This window comes from Dermacentor silvarum, chromosome 9 (assembly GCF_013339745.2).
Source record: "Dermacentor silvarum isolate Dsil-2018 chromosome 9, BIME_Dsil_1.4, whole genome shotgun sequence".
Classification (NCBI taxonomy): domain Eukaryota; kingdom Metazoa; phylum Arthropoda; class Arachnida; order Ixodida; family Ixodidae; genus Dermacentor; species Dermacentor silvarum.
Genome location: NC_051162.1, coordinates 1,567,224 through 1,581,996, shown reverse-complemented (window position 1 = coordinate 1,581,996; position 14,773 = coordinate 1,567,224). Strand labels below are relative to the sequence as shown.

Sequence of the window (14,773 nt, the reverse complement as noted above, 5' to 3'; positions counted from 1 at the left end):
AAGCAGTTCTGGGGGGAAATATCACAAACATGGTGAACAGCCCAGAATACCTGTAATCCTAGAATTTACACCAGTAGACACGTTAAATTAAGCATAATAAAATCCGCTGGCTATTGGCTTTTGTGTTTGTGCTATCTTTTAAGACTATTCTTGAGGTTCTGCCAAGCCCCATTCCAATTGAAAAGTAGCAATGCTAGGCTCGAGGACGCGGGTTCGATCCCCGGCTGCGGTGGCCGCATTTCGATGGGAACCGAATGCCAGACCTGAACGTCGCCCCCGAGGGCTCCGATGTCGCTGCGCATGCGTGAGCTGAGAGAAGGTGAGAAAGGAGAACAACTATCCTTTGCCGGATGTGACGTCACATTATTGTTTGTTTTTTGTTTTTTGAAATAGCTACTCTCGAACTCAGACACTATGGTTCGCGCCTCGTTCGCGCGCGCATTGTGAGCATTCAAGTTTCGTTTTTTGCACTTGCTTAGTAGCTGAAATTGCGGACATTGCAGGGTTGGGCTTGATGACATTTGTTGCTCAGCTGCCGCGACACATTTGGAGCAAAGGTGAGTGTCGTGCGATTGCCCGTTCTCTAGCTGACACTTGTAAAAACAACCGGTTGCGCATTTGAGCTGTGGCCGATGTGATCTCGAAATTCGAAGGAGCACGAAACGGTTGTCGCAGGTCTCGTAGTGATCGCAGGATAATTTATTCGTTCGTGCCTTCAACAAGTACTATCACAGTTCCTACGCGTTACCCGCGATGTAAAACGAACGGCGGAAGCGTTCACGCGCCGGAAAATGCATGCACTCAACTAGCTCTATCGGTGAATGCCGTCCTTTGGTATATATCTCGTGCGTAGGTCTTTGTTTCTCCATCTCTATGGGATGACTACGCTATGCGCCTCTTATTTACCCATGCAATTCAATTACCTTGCTCACTGCTTGCGCTGACCGCGGTAGGTGCGTCAGAGGCTTTCATTTGTTGCAGTGAGATAAAGAAAGCGTATTTCTTTCACTTACAGCTTCTTAGCAACTCTTTTGAGAGCCGTGGAGTTAAATCAGTGCAATGTGTACGTTGTGAGCAAGCTGTTAACCAAACCCGCTTTACTGCTGCTGTCGCTTTTACGGGCACCTTCAAAATTAAACATATATGAGTGTATGAATTCAGCTCACCTTTCTATACACATCCGTTGCTTTCGTTGTTCGTAGATCATGTGCGTACCTTTGCAACCGTAATCGACATTGTAAAAACAGCAGGAAGGCAGATGACACAAATACTGTGTCCGCCTTAATTGTTGTCTGTGCTGTTTTTATAATGTAAACAACTCCACACACTTGCTGTTTACACCAAAACAATCTTGATATTTTTTTTTTCTTGTAGGAGGATTTGCTTCTAACTGCGGCAGTGACGTTGTGTATTGTCCTCAGGAACGCTTGCGGTGTGCACATTTGTCTAATTTGTTTCACTGTGCTGCTGCTGTCTTTACAGCTTCTGCTTATTTCCTTTGGCCGCACCTTATATTTGTTGTCTTTGTCAACATCTGACCTGTTTCTGCCTTGTTGAAAGCAAGTGGCCACAAGTACTGCTTAGTTTGCTCAGTCTAAACCTGGTATGTATATCTATTTGCTAAGGGCATGCTTCTGCTCCTTTAAAGGTTGCTTTAACTAATAGTGGTTTGAGTCATTGTGTATGACACCAGATAATTATTGTTCTAAAATGGTGGCAAAGCTTGTCCGTGCACAGATTTAAAGTATGGAGATGCTAAACATTAAAATGTTCCAAGTTGCCACAAAGTATTACACGCATTTAAATTTGCAGTCGCAAAAGACGTACTAAAAGTATAATCCACAAAATTTGCTTCGAGGTGTCTTGAGACAATGAATTGTAGAGAAAGAATTCTATTGTGAGTTGCCAATGCTTGTCGTGAGCTCTAGCCCATTTTTCTATGCAGCCACTGTTGCTTCGTTGTCTGTGCTTGTTACTAACAAGAAATTGAGCTCCGTGGTTCCCCTGATTTTTGTAGCTCATAAAATGCAAATGTCTCGACATTGGCAGCCTTAGTGCCTCAAGGTAGAACACGAGTGTTCATTGGCCAGTTGCCTGCTTTTAAGATAATGTTGTATTTAATGTCAGGGGTTTAAAGGATACTTCACATCTGCCATCATGGCTGTTAGTTCTGCTGTCTAGCACTTCCAGGACAAAGTTTGGTACACATGTGAAACTATCCAAGAAAATGGACATTGGGACAACTGCTGACGTAGCTCACTTGGTAGAGCATCGCAAGCGCAAAGCAGAAAATGTTGGTTAAACTCCAACCGGCAGCAAGTTGTCTCTTAATGCAAAGCATTATCATGATCTATTTTCGAATTTCTTAGTACACCTGCCCAGGTAGCTTCATTAATAATTAGTAATGCTCCTGATGGTGGGTATTGAACGCGAGTCCCTAGTGCAGCAGCCCAATTATTTGCCCATTAGGCTACAGATGCATGCATAGCTCGCCAGATTAACCGCACTGGTTCTCTCGTAGCAGCTAATGCTTTCAGGTGTTATGTGACACTCGCAGAGTTTGGGATTCACCCGTTTCAGCTCATATGCAACATATAAAGCAGGTGTTGTGTTTGCTTTGGTGACGCGTTGTGCGTGCAATTGCTTTTGGTTTGTATTTGGTATTTGTATTTTGGTGTATTGTGCTTTGTATTCGATACTGTGCCCAAAGAAAAAAACATTTGTAAGCAGGTGCTCGAGTGACGTGAAGCTCACTCTCCCTCATTCTCTCTTGCAGGTAGTGCATCCAGTTTAGCGCCGTGCACATGTGTGGGGCATTTCCTTGTTCTTATTGTGCTGATGTGTCGTGTTGTACATAGGAGGTAAGCCGGTCCTCCACAATATGGTTGTCAGTGTTGCTGAATACAACACAGTCTTGCTGCCTTGACACGCCACATCATTTGACATCTTGGGGTGAGGTGGCATCTTGCTGCTCCTTGTGGTCAGGCATAGCCAAGACTGCAGGTAGAGTCCGCACACAAAGTTCGAGGTTGAACTATAGAACCAGCACGCCCAATAAATGTGTGTGCAAATTTAGCTCTAAGCGTGATTTATGTCAGGAATAAAGATTCACAAAAGGGGCTTGGTCCATGGCCAAGCAGAGTGAGCACGAACAACAACAACCGTCTTCTTTCACATCCTTTGTTGGTGCCTGCCTTTGGCGCTACATAGTAATTAATTAGTAATTAGTTTGCTAAGCTATCCATAACTGAGAACTCGATCGAGCATAGAAAGAAACTTGACTATAGGCTCCTGTGTTTCTTATGTTTAAATCACAATTTGTAGGTATCAAACACAGCATAGCATAAATGATACATTGGGCACTGCAACCCTGTGATGTGCACATTGAGTGCCGTTTCGCGTCTTCTTCAGAGGGTACTCGAGATTTCTGGTTGGGTTGCCATAGATGTGTTAGCTCAGTGAATCTTCCTTCCAAGGCATTCAGTTTGTTAAAGTTAAGCCGGTATAGATGTGTCCTCATTGTTCAGGTTACTTCTGGCGACACGACAACGTTCTTGTGGCTATGATGTGATGCTTCATGACACACATGGTGCTCAATTCTGAATTATTGTTGGCATGCTTTTTTTACAAATGGTTTTAGTAAGATGGTAAGAATGGTTTTAGTAGCACAGGCGACGCAAAATGAGCCACAGCATATGCTTTACCTCCAGCATGTTCGTGATCACCGATGGCATGTAAAACAGTGATTCAGACGAAGCATCGCAAAGAATGATTGTTGCCTTTCTTTCTTACAGGCTGCTGTGTTTCAGCTAAATCTGCTTTTCCTGTGTCCAGTGGCCTTGTCGCTCAATTAGTGCTTGCCAATTTCCATTACACTGCAACCCACTAAAAATATGAAATTTTAGAATATGATGCCTCCCCTCTCTTTCCTTGTCCTTCTGACCTTTCACTCTGCTGCAAGCTTTTAGATTTCAATGCTTAAATGATTAATACAAACATTGATGCTACCATATTATTTGATGGCTATCATGATGGCAATAATTTAGGTTAACCTGAAACTAAATGAGAAAAATTAAAATAGGCATGTGTGAGTAGGACTGACTGTTCCTGGTTTCTGGCTCTATGCTAAATTTGAGGTCTTTGCCTCAAGGAAATGGGTCTTGGATTCTCAGACCCTTTTTGTGATCCTGTGCCTGTATCAGGCCTGATATACAGTCCCGGAAGTTTTACAAAAAGGAGCACCTTTCTTTTGGGGAACTGCTTTTTATCACAAGTGTGCTAGATAGCGCCAGTTATGCTATGAGCAGGCACAACTGCAGGTACAAACTATAGTATGTAGTTTAAAATAATTTCACATCTATTTGTGAACTTCCCAGGCCACTTCACAACTGCAAGCTGAATCTGATGTAGGCAGTGTCAGGTTCATGGCCCATATTTTAGTGAACGCCAAGAATGCGTCCTGTGACTGAAGTTTGAGCATTTGAGCCCACCTTTTGGAAGTGCTTTTTATGTGCACTCAGTAAGTGACAGTTATCCATGCTCCTTGACACGATTTTAAGTGATCCTAGAGGCAACACTTATTGATCTGCATTATGCAATGTTTTTATATTTTCACTAATATACTGTGGTCACTATTACTATGCACTGTTTGAAAGGTGTTGAATATAAAAAGCTACTTATTTGCCCTAATATAATGTAGAAATCACGTGGAAATAATGTAGGATCACGTGGAGCAGAGGTAGAATACCTGGCTTCAAATCTGAAGGTTGTAAGTTCGAATCCTACTCCAGTCCACCACATTTTCAGGCATGGAGTGGTGCCTGACACCGGCAAGAAAAAAATTATATCGCCGAGACCTAGTGGGGCTATGCTAGTTCAGGTGCAACCAAACTAGGAAGGCCCACTAAGCTTCATCAAAGTCACTCCCTCACCAGAACAGGAATTGGCCTCCCTGGTGCAGTATTCGGCCACTACCTCCCTCATGACTCCGACAATTAACCCATGGCCCTCAGTTCCCAGTGGCTGCGGAGCACCTGACCAAGGCGGCGGTCAGACCTGCTACGCGGCAGAGGGTGCTAAGAATCTCTGGGTCAAGACAGGCCGCCAATGGAAACTGAACCTGGCAACGTTCAACACGCGTACCCTATCGAGTGAGGCTAGCTTAGCAGGACTATTTGAAGAATTATCAGGCATTTCCTGGGATATTATTGGCCTTAGTGAGGTTAGAAGAACTGGTGAGGCTTACACAGTGCTGACTAACGGCCACGTCCTCTGCTACAGAGGTCTTCCAGATAAGAAAGAATCCGGGGTAGGATTTCTAGTGCATAACAACATAGCGGGCAACATTGATGAATTCTACAGCATTAATGAGAGGGTAGCAGTCTTCGTAATAAAGCTGAATAGGAGGTACAAAATGAAGGTAGTACAAGCCTATGCCCCAACCTCTAGTCACGATGATGAAATAGAACAGTTTTATGAAGATGTTGAACTAGCAATGAGAAAGGTGCAAACTCAGTATACTTTAGTCATGGGCGACTTCAATGCAAAAGTGGGGGAAAAGCAGGTTGGTGAGCAAGCAATTGGCAACTATGGCATCGATTCTAGGAATGCAAGAGGAGAGATGTTAGTAGAATTCGCAGAAAGGAATACGCTCCGAATAATGAATACCTTCTTCAGGAAGGGCAGCAACAGGAAGTGGACATGGAAAAGCCCTAATGGAGAAACAAGGAATGAAATAGATTTCATACTCTCTGCCGATCCAAGCATAGTGCAGGATGTAGAAGTGTTAGGTAAGGTTAAGTGCAGTGACCATAGGTTAGTGAGGTCTAGGATTTCTCTCAATTTGAAGAGAGAGAGAGTGAAATTAGTCAAGAGGAAACAGGCCAACCTAGAGGCAGTAAGGGTAAAAGCAGACCAATTCAGGCTGGTGCTTGCAAACAAATATGCAACTTTAGAAAAGGAAGATAAAGACAACATAGAGGTAATGAATGAAACTGTAACTAGGTTGATTTCAGAAGCAGCAGTTGAAGTGGGAGGTAGGGCACCAAGGCAACCAGTAGGTAAGCTCTTCCAAGAAACAAAGGACCTAATAAAGAAACGACAGAAGATGAAAATGTCCAACTCAAAAGATCAGATAGAATTCGCTGAACTGTCAAAACTAATCAACAAGAAAAAAGTAAGGGATATTCGAAATTATAACGTGGGAAAGATTGAGGAAGCCGTAAAATATGGACGCAGCATTAAATCAGTAAGAAGAAAGCTTGGCATAGGACAAGGCAAGATGTATGCACTGAAAGATAAGCATGGTAATATCATCAGCAATTTCGATGACATAGTAAAAGCAGCGGAAGAATTCTATACTGACCTGTACAGTGCCCAAAACAGCCAAGCTACTTTCATTTAAAGTAGTGATGAACCGGATACAGAGGCTCCTTCTATAACTAGCGCTGAAGTTAGAAGGGCCTTGAAAGACATGACCAGGGGAAAAGCTGCTGGAGAAGATGGAATAACAGTAGATTTAATCAAAGATGGAGGAGATATCATGCTTGAAAAGCTTGCGGCCCTTTATACGCAATGCCTCACAACTTCAAGTGTACCTGAGAGCTGGAAGAACGCCAACATTATACTTATCCATAAGAAGGGAGACATTAAAGAACTGAAGAATTATAGACCCATTAGCTTGCTTTCAGTATTGTATAAAATATTCACCAAGATAATTTCCAATAGAATCAGGGCAACACTTGACTTCAGCCAACCAAGAGAACAGGCTGGCTTCAGGAAGGGATATTCTACGATGGATCATATCCATGTCATAAATCAGGTAATCGAGAAATCTGCGGAGTACAATCAACCTCTCTACATGGCTTTCATAGATTATGAAAAGGCATTTGATTCAGTAGAGATACCAGCAGTCATGGAGGCATTGCGTAATCAAGGAGTACAGGAGGCATACGTGAATATCTTAGCAAACATCTACAAGGATTCCACAGCTACCTTGGTTCTCCACAAGAAAAGTAGAAAGTTACCTATCAAGAAAGGGGTCAGGCAAGGAGACACAATCTCTCCAATGCTATTCACTGCATGCTTAGAAGAAGTATTCAAGCTCTTAGACTGGGAAGGCTTAGGAGTAAGGATCAACGGCGAATATCTCGGCAACCTTCAGTTTGCAGATGACATTGTCCTATTCAGCAACAATGGAGACGAATTACAACAAATGATTGAGGACCTTAATCGAGAAAGCGTAAGAATTGGGTTGAAGATGAATATGCAGAAGACAAAAACAATGTTCAATAGCCTGGCAAGGGAACAAGAATTCAGGATCGCCAGTCAGCCTGTAGAGTCTGTAAAGGAGTACGTTTATCTAGGTCAATTACTCACAGGGGACCCTGATATCGAGAAAGAAATTTACAGAAGAATAAAATTGGGTTGGAGTGCATACGGCAGGCATTACCAAATCCTGACTGGGAGCTTACCACTGTCGTTGAAGAGAAAAGTGTACAATCATTGCATTCTACCGGTGCTAACATATGGGGCAGAAACTTGGAGGTTAACAAAGAAGCTCGAGAACAAGTTAAGGACCGCACAAAGAGCGATGGAACGAAAAATCTTAGGACTAACGTTAAGAGACAGGAAGAGAGCGGTGTGGATCAGAGAACAAACGGGGATAGCCGATATTCTAGTTGACATTAAGCGGAAGAAATGGAGCTGGGCAGGTCATGTAATGCGTAGGATGGATAACCAGTGGACCATTAGGGTTACAGAATGGATACCAAGAGAAGGGAAGCGCAGTCGAGGTCGACAGAAAACCAGATGGGATGATGAAGTTAGGAAATTTGCAGGCGCAAGTTGGAATACGCTAGCGCAAGACGGGGGTAATTGGAGATCGCAGGGAGAGGCCTTCGTCCTGCAGTGGACATAAAATATAGGCTGATGATGATGATGATGAATGTAGAAATAAGCATTCTGCAGTCTGAAAAGTGAAGAAAAGAAACACAAAAAAGAAAAAATCACCGCCCAAGCACTCCATACAGATGGTTAACCAGCAAAGCTGAAACGTGCGGCCGCAGTGTTTATGACTGGGTTAATTACGTCTTTGTGTTTCTTAATGAGGTTACACACATGTTTGGCTGCAACGGAGAGAACGACGTCACTGAAAGTGTGTCCGCCGTTGTTGCCTGCGTTCGATGTCTCACGTTTGCTTGGCGGTGTGGTTAGCAGCATTTGCCTGCCATTGCCGCTGCTTGTGATTCTTTGAAATTAAATCTCTCCGTCACGTAAGACAACGAATGGCTCATACCTCCTTAAGCAATGGCTCATGCGGCCTCCCCATTACGACGTCACAAGAGAAGTGAAATTCTACGCTGGAATTATGAGCCGCAACGGAGCCAGCTGTGGAAGAAGACAACGAACGCGGGAGCAGTGGCATGAGCGAAACCCGAGGGGTGCCAACAAGCCAGCTTCGGAAGAGACAACGATGCTCGAGCCAATGCTGATGATGATAGTTATCTGTACACAGGCGACAGACAGACGCTTTTTCGTTTCGCCTAGCCATATGGTCGCAAGATTCACAACCACTTTAGTTGATTATAAAAACATTGAAGTGCACGCAAACAGCCTCTACATTGCATCTGTGAAAAACATTGCTCCATCTTGCTGTAGCATTATGCACCTTAGCTTTGTGTGGAAGCCGCGGTTGTTGCACTGTGCTGCACCGCAATGAACCTTGGTTATGTGAAAAAGCCGCTGTTATTGCATTGCTCTTTACTGTTATGCACGTCAACCTAGTGGCAAAGCCACCACACTTGCACCGTGCTCCACCGCAAAGCATTTTAGATGTGTGGAAAAGTACTTACTAAATATTGCATGTGCTGGATTTGAGCATTTTTAACGCAAAGAATTCTTTCTTCATACCAAGCACTTTGCAGTAGGCAATTTTATGTCCCGGCTCCTGTTAGTCTTTCCGATTGAAAACAAAAATATGTCTGGCAGCGAGTCCAAACCTGTCTCCCAACATAACAGCCCAACGCTTTAGCCATTAGGCCGCTGTTGTGCACATACTTTGCGCTCGCCAATGTGTAGCTAGGTATATGAGGTAGTGGCCCATGCATTATGGTGCACGATATGTGTCGGAGCATGTGTGCATGTACAAGTTGCTCGTCAAATTGAGAGCATGTCAGTTTCTCCCATTCTTCCTTTGTGGCAGCACTTCGAGGTGTTTTAGACTGCTCCAGCTTTGCGATTCACCCACATTTCCCAGTCCCTTCATTGTAGCAGCTTCCACAACATGGACACTGTGCAACATTGTACTACCTTTGCATTGAGGGTGAAGGTGGTATGTGCTCGTTGAGTGAAAAATGTTGACAAGAGGTGTATGCACAGAAAAGTATGACATTCATCTTAATACTACATATAATGATTCTATACTCCTTGTGCCACAGTGACCCATGCCCAAATCAGCAGACGGGCCCAGAATGGGCACATAACCATTTGTGCATACCGCATAAGCCATGCTGTCCACTCGGCAAAACAGTAGCCACCACAGTGTAGGCAGGAAGAGGCAAAGAAACCTTTATATTATACTACCATTGCAAGGAGAGTACGAAAGCGAAGGGCCTTTGTACTCTCCTCGCAATGCTTGTCACACTTCACTCGCCATACACAAACACGTTGGTCAATGCTGCAATGCTCGGCAGAACCCTAAACATAAATCCCCACAGTGTGTGGGATCTACATAATTATTTTTTTCATTTTTCAGGCATTTGGTGGTAGAGGCCAGTGCATTACACAGAAATCCCACTACAGTGCAGCAACGTTCAGAATGTAGTACGAGGTACATTACGTAGTTGGCTATAAGTTAAAAAACATAAATTATATTAGTCGTCAAAATATAGTAGCCAGTGTTGAAACTACAGATTTTTTAAAATTCAAAATACCCCCAAAGGCCCTCATGAGGGTATTACATGGGGGGGGAGGGGTCACAGGCACTGGTCATAGATTATACATCATATTAAAAACAAGACAATATAACAAAAGTAATAATAGAGTGAAACATAGGTAATATACAAAATAAGTCACAATTATTTCAGAGAAAACATTAGTACATATTAGGACAACATAAGGCAACTGCAATGAAAAGCAAAACAGCAACAAACATCGAAAACACTGTAAAAGTCCCAAGATAATAATAATAAGATTAGTTGACAAGTCGTGAGCGAATTAAATCTTGAAACTTAGCCAAGTCAGGTTCCGTGGCAATGTCTGATGGTAAGGCGTTCCACTCAGTTATTGTGCGCGGTAAGAATGAATATGCATAATGGCATGACTGGCAGTTAATGTGTTTGACTTTGTATGGATGGTCACGACGTGTAAAGATAACTGGTGGTGACTGAAAGAAATCATCATGAAGTGATGGATGGTGATAAAGCTTATGGAAAAGTGATAGGCGAGAAATTTTACGGCGAAATGCTAAGGTGTCCAACTCAGCTTTATTCTTTAACGAGGTGACGCTGGTGTAACGTGAATAATCTGAAAAAATGAATCGCGCAGCACGGTTTTGCGAGGCTTCGATGTTGCTGATGATATAAGTTTGTTCGGGATCCCAAATGGCAGACGCGTATTCTAGTTTAGGACGTATTAATGTTGTGTACGCTAGTTTTTTAACATGCATTGGGGCTTCTTTTAAGTTATGTTTAATAAGTCCGAGAGTGCGGTTAGAAGAGGCAAGGGTAAGATTAATGTGATTATTCCATGATAAGTTTGACTGAAGATTGATGCCAAGGTACTTGTAAGTTGTGGCGAGTTCCACAGCGTTGTTATCAAGGGAGTAGGTCGTTGGAATTCGTGGCCTATTGGTGAAAGACAAGAGTTTAGTTTTGGAAATATTTAATGGCATTAACCAATTAGAACACCATGCACTTATTGCCTCCAGGTCAGTTTGTAGTAAGTGATTATCAGTGTTACTTGTTACACATCGATAAAGTACACAATCATCTGTAAATAGTCTGATTTTGGATAACACGCAACTGGGTAAATCATTAATATAGATTAGAAAGAGTAAAGGTCCAAGTGTTCTGCCTTGTGAAACTCCAGACGTAACATCAGCATAAGATGAGTTAGAACTGTTAACTGATGTAAATTGAATTCTAGATGAGAGAAAATCGGTGATCCATGCAATTATAGTAGGATGAATGTTAAGCTGTGAAAGTTTAAGTAACAACCTATGGTGTGGAACACGATCAAATGCCTTGGAAAAATCTAAAAATATTGCGTCAACTTGAAACCCAGCGTCTATCAATGCATGTATGTCACTAATAAATCTGGCTAGTTGGGTTTCGCATGAGTAGCCCTTGCGAAAACCGTGCTGATACTTGAAAATAATGTTATGGTCTTCAAGGAAGTTGATGACTTGAGTGTGTATTATATGTTCGAGTAATTTGCAAATAGTACTGGTTAAGGAGATGGGACGATAATTCAGCGGACAAGCACATGCATTCAAGGCTGAGCCACAGCATGAGAACACGGATGAGCAGACACACACGGTGGTCACTTGAGTTGGCATTCTGTCTATCTTTACCAACAAGCCCAGCTGCACAATGAGTAATTAATATTATGGCGACTGCAGCACAGCAGTGGTCTAGTGGCATAGTCTCGACCTCGCATATAGCACGTACTAAGTTAAAAACTTCGGAACTGCCATGAATCTCACAATCAATCCTTATCCCTCGTTTTCCCACAGCTGCAGTCAGATGTGCTGTATATTGGTGGGTGTCCGGAATCTTGAGATCCAGACAGGCTGCCACTGGAAGTCCCTTGGGTCAGGTGATACCTCAAATGCCTCCAAATATTTCACTGTATAAACCTTTATAGAATGAGAAACTTGTCAAGAGCCAAGTTGTTACACACAAAAGAAAACTGTCACTAAATAGTGACCAGTTTCATTTCTTTTGTAAGCCACAGGTTGTGTGCATTTGACATTGCTGACCAACTCTTATCTACTCTCCGATACAATATCCATACTCATTGTATATATATTAAATAAAAATACATATAAGATTGATCTGGTCAGAAAGAATTGCCATTTTGGGAGGGGGTAGGCTGGAGGACAATTTGTCATTCCTTTCTCTTCTCTGTGATCGAGCTGATCAACTTCACTACAATGGTAAACGTACTGCAGTTCCCTGCATTCACATATGTTTTCAGAGAAAACTATTGTGTGGAGCCATGTTTGTGGTAATGCGATGCAAGATATATGCTGTGTCGCGTGACTCTTTAGTAATATTGTTAAATTCGAGTTGTGACCAATCTTGCTGCTCTTTATCTGGTTCCTGGTGAGTTCGTGGAAGTTCAGGTCACGTGAAGATACTCAATGAAGTTTCTCTGCGAAGTTTTTAAAACTCTAGCGGCTGGCATCATAAAGTAAGTATGTAAATTGAGAGAAAATGTACATGATACAGAATAGTTCATTTTCGCCTGCCCTCTTTGTTTTATTTCTGGATCTGCAATGAACAGATCCACAGCTTGCTCACAGGCAAGTAGGCAGTGGCTTTCTCAGCGATGCTAATATCTCTATTCTAGTGAAAGACAATGTAAGCTACTGTTTTTGCAAGCATTCCGCAAATGCGGCTCGCCATCAAGCACCAAACTTTTTATGTCTAAAAAAATAACTTGGAGAAGTAAATGCCCAGTATTCTTTTTTAGCTTTCAGTAAGCTTGCCATATAGCTCAGTGTTAACATGCAGGTTAGGTTACAGAAAGCAATAATAAACGACAATAAACACTGCTTGGATGGCAAAAAACGTGAATCATATCACTTTTTTTGGCAATGACTTTTTGGGAAATAGGAGGCTAAGCAATTGGTGATATGGCTACACTGTAAAGATTGGATAAGATGGATGACTGAATCTGCAACAGAACATTTGTGGACATTGTGTGAGCCACATTTTCCATGCTTTTTCGCCGACTAAGCGAGACTACATGCAGTGAGGCAGCATAGCTTACTTTTCTATGCTTTTTTGCTGACTAAGCAAGACGACATGCAGTGAGGCAGTATAGGTTACTTTCCTGGTGCATCAGCATGGGCTTTCTACAGTTGACTTCCGTTAATTCTACCCTGACGGCACCAACGAAATTGATCCAATTATCTGGTGGGTCGAATTGAACATTCAAAAAAATGCTAAAACACCGCTGATTCATATGGCAGTATGTAATTGACTTTAAGACGCCTCCGAGACAAACGTGCGCCAACTTTCTATTTTTCCAAACTATAAAACTGAAGTGCAAATGACTTAAAACTTCAAACCCAAGTATAAACCTAACGCATACCTTATTTTTGAGAATGTAAGCTGATTTTCTAAAGTCACCCTCGCTGCAACAAAGCCGTGTTATGCGGTAAAGTGTATGAATGCTGCAAATGCAGTTTTAGTTTCCCACTCGAGTGCACAGTGCAGGCAGTTTCCGGCTTAATTTCCTTCGAAAACAAAATGTGCCCTTTAGAACCAGGTCAATACCATAATCGGACATTGTGAGCTACCGTTATGGCTTGAAAATCTTGAAACAGACGCTGCCACTAAAAGGGGTCGTTATTGGAGTCAGGTGCATGCCTGTAGCTTGGTCAAGTTTGGATTATCTGGCGAATGCCAATTTTAGGATCAAAATAACAAATGTTTAGGGCCGTAGAACTGCATGGGAGCTGGCCAAGATCTTTGGTCAGAGTCGAATTAACTGAAAGATTAACCGGAGTTGGATTAACGGAAGTCTACTGTATACACATTTTTGTTCAACAAGGAGTTGCCATTTTAATACTGCTACGGGGAGGCAAACACAACAGAAAAACGTATTTACAGTATATTTACAAGGCGATCAAGCGTCAACCATATAATCGAGAGCATGCGCCAGATCATCAGCGTCTTCTTCATCAATGCTCCTCTAGATGAATCATACCGTGACAATATGTAGTTTTCTTCTATCAGTGTGGTAATCGTGCTAAATTTAGCATTTAAGTTAAAAGGACAAGTTGCAAAGCAGGGGCACGCTTTGAGACTTGAAACATTTGAACATATAAAGGTAGGACACATTAACAGCTGCTGAATTAACCTAAGTTGGTTGTATTATGTGCATAGCATGTGGTTGCTTTTTGGGAATGTGGTCATTCTGTAAAATAAAACTGCATTTGTTTGAAATAAATTGCTGAATCTACTGCTTGTGTGTTTTCCTGTGCTCTCTGTTCTGATTGCGTGTTTGAAAGCGCAGTGAGTGACTGCAGACAAATGCACAAGGCTTCACTTTATCATGTGGCTTGATAAAGGAGCCCCCTTCGGTGCACACACACTTTCATGTGCATAAGCCAATTAAAAGAAAAAAGACCTACCTTTTCTCACGGATTTTAAAACCTGCCAGTGTTAAAAACAGAGTGAAGCTGGACAAATGCAATTTACTAGAAGTATTATTGCTAAAGCCTCGTGCGTGCAAAGTATGTGCATGCAGTGCTGCCTATGCCTTGGAAGAGCCCTGCAACAGCTTTCACCACACTGCTTGCTACAGCATTGCTGTATTTTTCAACCTGAGAGCAAAACTACAGTTCATCTCTAGAACTTCAGTAGCACAATCAACAGCTTTTTCTGCATGTTTGATGCACTCCTGGCCAGGGACTTTTCGTCCTGTAGGCAAAACAGACGGCCGCCTCGGGCGGCATTTTAGAAACAGCACAGCATACCTTGAAAGCCCCTTGTTCACCAGCGAGAGTGGAGAGGGGCACAATAATTGGATGTTGCAGCAA

The 14,773-nt window shown here is 42.5% G+C and overlaps 1 long non-coding RNA gene across 3 annotated transcripts; it reads left to right on the top strand.

The window, feature by feature from the left end:
• Positions 1 to 380: 380 nt before the first annotated feature.
• Positions 381 to 14,195, top strand: LOC125939987 (uncharacterized). Of its 3 annotated transcripts, none has more exons than XR_007463225.1 (4): positions 381 to 557; positions 1,483 to 1,603; positions 4,377 to 4,519; positions 11,735 to 14,195. It is a non-coding gene; the product is annotated as an uncharacterized LOC125939987 (long non-coding RNA). The 3 variants fall into 3 exon arrangements; XR_007463227.1 differs by lacking the exon at positions 4,377 to 4,519 and adding an exon at positions 2,777 to 2,952; XR_007463226.1 differs by lacking the exon at positions 4,377 to 4,519 and having other exon boundaries at positions 383 to 557.
• Positions 14,196 to 14,773: the final 578 nt, after the last annotated feature.